The 8,249-nt window shown below is 34.1% G+C and overlaps 1 long non-coding RNA gene across 1 annotated transcript in view; it reads left to right on the top strand.

Moving 5' to 3' along the window:
- LOC134664074 (uncharacterized) overlaps positions 1 to 8,249 on the top strand; it is a 98,939-nt gene that overhangs the window by 64,839 nt on the left and 25,851 nt on the right. The window lies entirely within an intron of this gene.

The following is an 8,249-nucleotide window of genomic DNA, read 5'->3' as shown; positions in this document are numbered from 1 at the left end:
TTCGGCCCTCCGCCGGGGTCGGCCTTTGGCCTCCCAGCCTGAAGCTCGCGCTTCGGGCTTGCTTAACACAGTTTTTGTATAGGATTTTGCTTTGTTCGTCATTCCCACAGCTCGGCCTTCGGCCTCGCACAAAATTACTGGGGGTGGGGCACGCTTGGATATTCGGGATGAAGCTCCGGGCCTGACGGCCCTCCGCGAATGCTAAAAACCCCTAACACAATTAGGTTGCGTTGTTTCATCACAGAGTTCCTATGTCCACCTCCTGTCTCCATCATCAGATCAGCTCGATGGTACCATAATATTGCATTGTCATCGGATTTATACATGCATGCAAAATTTCAGCTCAATCGGAAACCGGGAAGTGGATCAAATTTAACTTGCAACACATACATTTCTACCTGTTCTCTCTCCATACATATCAAATATAAATAATCTCATAGTGAAAATAGATCACACAGCGAGTACGAGTTGGCATTTGCACATACAAAAAGACTCGTTTCTCAAGTTTACATTTATCGCCAATAAAATAGATGTACCTATCGTTGTATGCCGTATGGCATTAAGATGGCAAAAGCAACTCAAGCACGCAGCGTATTTAGCCTTATTTACACACCATGCAAATTAGAAATAGAAAGTACATACACGGTGTAACATGAGGAAACCGAATAATTTTAACAGCGTATTCCATATTTAGAGACAAAAATGTCTTATAAACTTTTTGAAATTTGCCTAGTTTCAGAGATAATATTAAGTTTTTATTGTTACATAGTGTATAAGGCCTTTTTAATTGTGATGCTGCTGCTATGGGACGTAGTCTAAATATCCTTATTGATAGATGTCAAAAAGTGACAAGTAACACTTTGCAAAAAGTAGGTTTTACTAAAAAAAAACCGGGCAAGTGCGAGTCGGACTCGCGCACGAAGGGTTCCGTACCAAAATGCAAAAAAAACGGAAAAAAAGCAAAAAAAAAACGGTCACCCATCCAAGTACTGACCACTCCCGACTTTGCTTAACTTTGGTCAAAAGTCACGTTTGTTGTATGGGAGCCACATTTAAATCTTTATTTTTTCTGTTTTTAGTATTTGTTGTTATAGCGGCAACAGAAATACATCATCTGTGAAAATTTCAACTGTCTAGCTATCACGGTTCGTGAGATACATCCTGGTGACAGATGGACGGACGGACGGACGGACAGCGAAGTCTTAGTAATAGGGTCCCGTTTTACCCTTTGGGTACGGAACCCTAAAATAGTAAAAATCAATTTTAAGTGACAAGTTTACCAATAATATTTATTTTTTATGTACAAGTAGTACAAGTACATTCAAAAAATTTAAAAAAGAAAACAAACAGAATTTTTTTTGGCTAAATTGACTTAAACTCATATTACATTTTTCCTTCTTTTGACCTCAGAAATGCGTGGTTAAAATTATTCGGTTTCCTCATGTTACACCGTGTATACCATTGTAGCCACAGCACTGGTAATGTAAACTGATCATTAAATTGTAAATTTTATTGCAACAGCATGAAGCCTGCTATGCCAGTGATCACTGATCATAGCCTATCTATCGATCTATTCACTATTGTGTTGCTGCTAGTACAATATGGAACGCGCACATTTTTGTATAAAACAACCGAAATGTTATTGGTTATATCGACTGATCTCTGGATCTCTAAAAATATTCATACACATTTTCTATGTCCAGAAGAAAAGCAGTTGATGACACTAGAAAAGCTATTATATTTTTACTAGGTTAAGGTGGATGTCTAGGGATGGGATGCCGATTATCAGCCAAAAGATGGCGTCACTGTGCACGAATTGTGGATTTTCACTATTTCTCCCAAAATACAAAGTTTCATAAGATGTGTTGATATATGTGCGAAAACTATAAAAAATACTACATCCAAATCGAGACATGTTCAACTCAACATTGTCTCATTTCGTTATTATCGGAATCCAACTGCAAAATATTGCAATTTCTTGCATTCACGCACACTTACGTACTTAAAGTCAGTGCCAAATGTCAGCAGATTCGTAATGTTACAGTAAAGTAGCCTAGAGGGCGCAGCGGATGAAATGTTTATTGTTGAATAAAGATTGGAAATTAAATAATAAATTCTTGTTTGAGCAACGATTAAGAATTACAAGGCATTCAGAAGCAACTAATGTTTTCGACCATCAACTGTCATGTACTCGTGGCACCCGTAGCCTCTATTTTGAAAAAAATCAGATTGTAGCTAAGATACATGGTTCAAACCCCGACAATGCCAGTTTTTTTTATTTTATAATTTTAGCATTCTCTTTTGAATTATTTTAAGCGTATGTTATTCTTCGAAACTAAACTTACGTGAGTAAAATATTTTCAGTATTTTAATTATTTTTTAATAATATTATGGGAAGATTTATAAAAGTATTTTTATATTCCGGTTTTCAAAGGATATAAATAATGATTAAAATAATTAAAAAAAAGTCATGCATGAGGCTAATTAGGATCGCAGAATAGGTACATAAGAAGTCAACTATCGACGAAGTATAGCTGGTCAAGCAGATCTTGTCAGTAGAAAAAGGCGGCAAATTTGAAAAATGTAGGCGCGAAGGGATATCGTTCATAGAACATTTGGATTTCGCGCCTTTTTAGGGTTCCGTACCCAAAGGGTAAAACGGGACCCTATTACTAAGACTTCGCTGTCCGTCCGTCCGTCCGTCCGTCCGTCTGTCACCAGGCTGTATCTCACGAACCGTGATAGCTAGACAGTTGAAATTTTCACAGATGATGTATGTCTGTTGCCGCTATAACAACAAATATTAAAAACAGAATAAAATAAAGATTTAAATGGGGCTCCCATACAACAAACGTGATTATTGACCAAAGTTACGCAACGTCGGGAGTGGTCAGTACTTGGATGGGTGACCGTTTTCTTTTTGCATTGTGGTACGGAACCCTTCGTGCGCGAGTCCGACTCGCACTTGCCCGGTTTTTTTACTGAAAAGATTTGCTTGACCAGGTATAAAATAAAAGTTTCCAAAATTTTATTGAAATGATATACCTACATGAAATAATCAAATACAACACATTTACTTAAAATAACTTTTAAAATAAGGCATATAAAATTACCAAAAAGATGAAATAAAATAAATAAATAAATACAAAAAGAAATGAGTCTTTGTTCGTGGTTTGAACCCTGTCTTGCTGTTCAACTTGTTAGACTTATACTCAGTAGCTAAAAGCCACTAGACCATTTGACCATAGTAGACCCGGGCGAAAAATGCCTTCTTATTTAAGTAACCCATTACTGTCAAAAATATCAAGTTTGAATTGATTTGAAATATAATTTTTCATTGTCGACTTATTGACATCCAAACGTTGCGAGCATGTTGTACTTTAAACCATTTGGCAACGTCGCACGGGGAATTCTTCTGAAAATGTATGTCCTTTTATATTTTGATATTTATGGATATATGAGGATTGTTCTACGTATGTTGCAAATTGATTAAATTATCGAGAGAAAAATGCTAATGCAAAGAAAACAAGAAATATCCGTTTCATTTCTCATGCTATTGATTCGGTTAAATTGTGTTCTAATGTATGGGGAAGACAAACTAATTATAGCCAGCCTTTTATGAATGTAGTATGATACCTTAGGGCATAGATATAAGAATATGTACAGATGCCTTCCAAGCGAGCTGTCAGTGGGACCACTTTTTGTTTAGTGTACGATTAACAAAGCGACCCACTTTGCTGTGCGATGTCGATAAAGTCATATCGATAAACTATCGACATTTCTTGCAATTTTAATTTTACTTCAAAGGTTTAACTATACCTAAAATGAACAAAAACGCTTTTATTCTTTATTGTGGTTATCAGATCACAATTTTATAGTCACGCCCCAGGAGAGAACCAAGGGAAAGTTCAGATATTTAATTAAAATACATAAATACCTACTAAAATAGGTGCTCCGCAATAATTGAAATATTTTATTACATCATAATATATTCATTATCCATTAGCATTTCAATTATGCTTATGTTTAACGAAGATATTGAAGCTTCAATTAATCGCTATTTCGTTCCGCTGTGTAGCGTTTATCGATATATAACATGATTAAAATCGACTTTTCACATCCCTAAAAGAGCACACATATACGTTTTTATGCACACATGCACAACCTGGGTCGCCTAAAAAGGGGCCACTTGGATTTGAAGTCCATCTTGTCAACAGTATGGTTGTCCTTTTTTGACAAACGGCATTTTTAAAAGAGCAAGGAGAGAGAAATGATACTAGTTGCTGCGCCGTGAAAGAGAACAGACAGAGTAGGGGGCTTGCCTTAGGGTATGGTGCTTTACGCACACTAGCGTCCCTTCCCCTCCCCCTGACGCAACCCCCCCTTTTTGCATGAAATATGTCCCGGTTCACAGTTTTTTAAATTTTTTGAGGAAAGAATATATTTTAGGAAAAAAGTGTCAATGAAAGAAATAATCCTTAATAAATTCTTAATAAAAAAGGTCATATTGATTTTTTTACATGATGCACATTCATGTATTAGCTTGTTAAAATTCGAAATAACATAGTTTTTACTTAGGATTCGAAACTCATTTATTATACACGGTGTAACACGAGGAAACCGAATAATTTTGACAGCGTATTCCTGATCATATTTAGAGACAAAAATGTCCTATAAACTTTTTTGAAATGCGGCTAGTTTCAGAGTTAATACCAATTTAAAAAAAAACAAGTATTTATTGTTATATAGTTCAAAACGCCTTTTTGATGGCGATGTTGTTACCATGGGATTTAGTCTAAATATCCTTATTGATATATGATATGTCAAAAAGTGACAATTAAGTAACACGTTGCAAAAACTATGATTTACGAAAAAAAAAGTAAAAATCCATGTTAACTGACAAGTTTACCAATAACATTTACTTTTTATGTACATACATATATATTCAAAAAATTAATAAAAAGCGGCCAAGTGCGAGTCGGACTCGCGTTCCAAGGATTCCGTATATTACACAATTTTTAACAATGTATTTTTTATTTTATTTATTTAGATATTTAATTCAGGGAACAAGGCTCATATTACAAATACCTTACAGACTAACATGCATATGTTTTTATAAACTTAAAACTAAACATTATTTATGCGAAACGTGAGTGAAATCTTTAAAAAATCCGTAGGAGTCGGATCAAAAACTGTAATTAAGTCCGACTCACGCTTGACTGTACATTTCTAATAGGTTTTCCTGTCATCTATAGGTATAGACCTATTTTATGTATTTTTTCAAAATTTTAAACCTAGTAGTTTCGGAGATAAAGGGGGAGGGGGGAATAGTCATTTTTTGCCTATTTTCTTGAATAACTTCTAAACTGTTTATTCGAAAATTATAAAAAATATATATTTGAGATCCTTACAATAAGCTCTTTCATTTGATATGTAACATGATATAGTTTGAAAATTTTTATTTTTTTCATTTACCCCCCAAAAGTGGCCCCCATGTTTAAAATTCATTTGTTTACAAACTTACATATGTGTACCAGATTTCAACTTGATTAGTCCAGTAGTTCCGGAGAAAATCGGCTGTGACAGACGGACAGACAGACAGACGCACGAGTGATCCTATAAGGGTTCCGTTTTTTCCTTTTGAGGTACGAAACCCTAAAAACAATAAAAAAAATAGTTTTCGGCGAAATTGACCTAAACTCATACAAACATTTTTTCCTTCTTTTAATTTGACCTCAGAAATAAAATCTTTCGCATTTCTTGAGGACACCTTGTATAAAGTGTTATAAAATGAATATAACCTTTTTTACTAAGAATTTAATAAGGAACTATTTCTTTCATTGACACTTTTATCCTAAAATGTATACATGAGGTCAAAAAAAGGAAAAGATGTAATATGTGTTTAGGTCAATTTCGCCAAAAAAAAATTTTGTTTGGTTTTTTTTTAATTTTATGAATGAATTTGTATATAAAAATTAAATGTTATTGGTAAACTTGTCACTTAAAATGGTTTTTTTTTCGTAAAACTTAGTTTTTGTAAAGTGTTACTTGTCACTTTTTGACATATCAATAAGGATATTTAGACTAAATCCCATAGTAGCAACATCGCCATCAAAAAGGCGTTATGAACTATGTAACAATAGAAACTTGTTTTTTTTATTGGTATTAACTCTGAAACTAGGCGAATTTCAAAAAGTTTATAGGACATTTTTATCTCTAAATGTGATCAGGGATACGCTGTTAAAATTATTCGGTTTCCTCATGTTACACCGTGTATAATAAATGAGTTTCGAACCCTAAATAAAAACTGTTATTTAATGTCGTGTTATGTAATGTTATGTCGAATTTTGATAAGCTAATACATGAATTAGGTGCATCATATAAAAAAAATGAATATGACCTTTTTTATTAAGAATTTATTAAGGATTATTTCTTTCATTGACACTTTTTTCCTAAAATGTATACTTTCCTCAAAAAATGTAAAAAACTGTGAACCGGGACATATTTCATGCAAAAAGGGGGGGTTGCGTCAGGGGGAGGGGAAGGGACGCTAGTGTGCGTAAAGCACCATACCCTAAGGTATCATACTACATTCATAAAAGGCTGGATATAATTAGTTTTCCAAAAAGCACAATTTGACCGAATATATGAAAGTTGTTGGTCATTGTTGTTGTAAAAGGTGTGCAGGAAATGATACGTTTCTGCACTAGAGCAGTTTAGGTTCCAATTCCAAGTACGATTTCATTATTCTTTTTACAATAAGCAATTGAAATTTGGGTATAAATGGATTTATTATACAATTTCCATTGTGATATTTGACTCCCCATCCATAAATTACTTTTGGCCAAATTGTGAATTGAAAATACCTACTCTCAAAAATACCTACTATAAAAATGTATTTTAAAAAACACATGCATTTTACTTTCCTCGTATGCGAAATGAAAAGTAGTGTTTTAACTCGGGTGAAAGGCAGCATTTTTGAAAAAAACCAGGCAAGCGCGCATGAAGGGTTCCGTACCATAATGCAAAAAAAATTAAAAAAAAAGCAAAAAAAAAACGGTCACCCATCCAAGTACTGACCACTCCCGACGTTGCTTAACTTTGGTCAAAAATCACGTTTGTTGTATGGGAGCCCCATTTAAATCTTTATTTTATTCTGTTTTTAGTATTTGTTGTTATAGCGGCAACAGAAATACATCATCTGTGAAAATTTCAACTGTCTAGCTATCACGGTTCGTGAGATACAGCCTGGTGACAGACAGACGGACAGACGGACGGACAGCGAAGTCTTAGTAATAGGGTCCCGTTTTACCCTTTGGGTACGGAACCCTAAAAATATCATCTACTAATGTTATTGTTATGCACAAGCAGAAGATATTATAGAATCTTGTTTATTTACAAGAAGATGACATTTTTCTCCACATACCTATATATTTTTGAGAAAAATATAGCTAGGTATTTTAGTTTAAAAATCATTGTTACAATAAATATAGGCTTTTCCAGAGAACATTTACCGAAACGAAAGCAGAATTCACAAGGGTTTTCGGTGGACGACCGTAACGCGAATGATTGTTTGGACTGACCTTTCTATAAATATATAAATGTATTTTATTGTGTAATAATCATAATAATTATTAAGTTATATAAAATCTGGGAATGAAATTATATCAGAAAGGAGATTCTTAAATGAGTAGGTATACTCGTAACATGCTTTGTGCATTAAATATACCTCCCTCTATTGAGTGAAAATAAAACAAAATACACAGGTAATCTGTGTTGCGGTTTTAAAGTGCCATCTGTTACACCTTTGACAAATTAAAAATGATTGCTTGTCAAATGAAGTCGCCATGTTAGAATTACACCGATACTATAAGCATCACTCACACAAACAAGCAATGAGGCAAAATTTTACCAATATTCAAAGGCTTTTTTCTTAATAATTTTAATCAAAATCTAGTATTTTTTTACGTTAAGCGAAGACAGAAATATATATACTACCCAAACATTACATATACAAGTGAAGAAACCCTATATAATAGGAGCTAGGGTGCCAAGAAAGTTGTATGAAAATCGAGCAAGGAGAACCACCTTAAACATTAAACCTAAGTTAAAAAGGGGTCATCCATTAATTACGTCACACGTTTAGGGGGAGGGAGGGGGTCAAGAAAATGTGACATATTGTGACTTGTCATGGGGAGACACAAACTTTGTGACGTCACTTTAACTTCATCAGTAACCGAAAATTTATT

This window comes from Cydia fagiglandana, chromosome 4, assembly GCF_963556715.1.
Source record: "Cydia fagiglandana chromosome 4, ilCydFagi1.1, whole genome shotgun sequence".
Lineage (NCBI taxonomy): Eukaryota > Metazoa > Arthropoda > Insecta > Lepidoptera > Tortricidae > Cydia > Cydia fagiglandana.
The sequence above is the reverse complement of the archived record's forward strand: the minus strand, read 5'-3'. Positions and strand labels throughout refer to the sequence as shown.